Raw genomic sequence first — 1,677 nt, forward strand, 5'->3', positions numbered from 1 at the left:
TCTGGTCCACCTCCCTCCTGGACCTTTTTTTTGAGTCTCTGGAAGCCGCTCTTAAGAGAGGGCTCTGTCATGATCTGTTCTGTTTCCCCAGTTTATTGAGGACTTTTATTTCATCCCGTTTCTTTGCATCAACGACTGACAACAAACAAACGAAATACAAGGGCTTAAATACACTTGGAAAACAAGATAAAATAACACCTGAGGCAACGATTAACACAGAACCAATGAACAAAAAAGAAATACAACGAACTACAAAATCAAACAGGAAACGGGAAGAAACAAAAGTCCACAATAAACTGGGGAAACACATAACAGATCATGACATTATCACACCTCCATTAGCAGGACATTTCAGAAATACACTATACTTTTGTGTCTTGACTTTACATGAGTGTGTACTTACTATTTTGACATAATCACATGTCTCAGATTTGGGTTAACTTCCATTTAAAATGAAATAAAAATTCAAAATTTTAAGAGTTTCAAGCCCCACAGAGCAACCATTTAGAGTAGGAATCTATTGTTAAAAGAGATGTTGTGGTGTGGACATGGCTGGTGTTTCTATACATAAAATTGCATTGTGATATATCATTACAGTAAAAATAAACTTGCTAAAAGCACATAACAGGTTTTTGGTCCAAAAAAAGAAGATTAAGTTCTGTCTCAAGGAAATTTTATTCCTTGGTCATGTAGTAAGCACTCAAGGTATGGCAGACCCCAGTAAAATTGAGGCCATTCGGTCTTATCCAGTACCTACCAGTCTCAAAGAAGTACAACGGTTCCTCGGCCTTGCTGGTTGGTACCACCAGTTTGTTCCAAACTTTTCACAAATAGCAGAACCTATTAATGCTCTGAAAAAGAAGGGAAGAACTGCTGAATTTATTTGTCAGATAAATGTCAGCGAGCATTCGAGCAACTCAAGACATGTCTTACTTCACCTCCGGTCCTTGGTCATCCAAATTTCCAACATCCTTTCACTGTATACACTGATGCCAGTGACACAGGCCTAGGTGCTGTATTAACACAAAGAAGGGAACAAGGGATGGAGGAAGTCATAGCATATGCAAGCTGAAGCCTAATCCCAGCCGAAATAAACTACTCCATCACAGAGAAAGAATGTCTGGCAGTTGTCTGGGTATTCGAGAGATGGCAACATTACCTGGAGCATAGATTATTTACCGTTGTCACGGATGACTCTGCCCTTCAATGGGTAATGTCCTCAAGTCGTCTCATTCGATGGGCCCTGTGATTACAAAAATTTGACCTTGTCATTGAATACAGAAAAGGCAAGCTAAATGCAGTGCCTGATGCCCTTTCAAGGATGTCCAACTTACCTGCATGCAACTTGTTCACCAGCCTGAACAACGAGGTTGAATTTCCAATCACTGCTGTAGACCTGTGGGATGATCAACATAAAGACCCTGAAATTCAAAAGATCTTCAAAGCGATGGCAGAAAACAATCAAGACACCTCAAAACAATATGAGATTGTGGAAGACAAATTGTACCTTAAGACTTCATTGTCAAAAGGACAAGATCAGTACAGAATGTACTTGCCCAAGAGCCTTATTCCTACAATCCTCCAACATTAGCACTCTCATCCTCTGAGTAGACATGTTGGTATTTTCTAAACCTACAAGCGTCTACAGAATGTTGTTTTTTGGCCTAAGATGTGGAC

The 1,677-nt window shown here is 39.8% G+C and overlaps 1 long non-coding RNA gene across 2 annotated transcripts; it reads right to left on the bottom strand.

The window, feature by feature from the left end:
* Nucleotides 1–785: 785 nt before the first annotated feature.
* On the bottom strand, nucleotides 786–1,415 carry LOC130559467 (uncharacterized). Of its 2 annotated transcripts, none has more exons than XR_008963576.1 (4): nucleotides 1,335–1,415; nucleotides 1,180–1,243; nucleotides 934–1,013; nucleotides 786–851 (listed from the first exon to the last, which is right to left on the bottom strand). It is a non-coding gene; the product is annotated as an uncharacterized LOC130559467 (long non-coding RNA). The 2 variants fall into 2 exon arrangements; XR_008963575.1 differs by having other exon boundaries at nucleotides 1,160–1,243.
* Between the last annotated feature and the right edge of the window lie 262 nt (nucleotides 1,416–1,677).

Source organism: Triplophysa rosa, linkage group LG9 (genome assembly GCF_024868665.1).
Source record: "Triplophysa rosa linkage group LG9, Trosa_1v2, whole genome shotgun sequence".
Taxonomy (NCBI): domain Eukaryota; kingdom Metazoa; phylum Chordata; class Actinopteri; order Cypriniformes; family Nemacheilidae; genus Triplophysa; species Triplophysa rosa.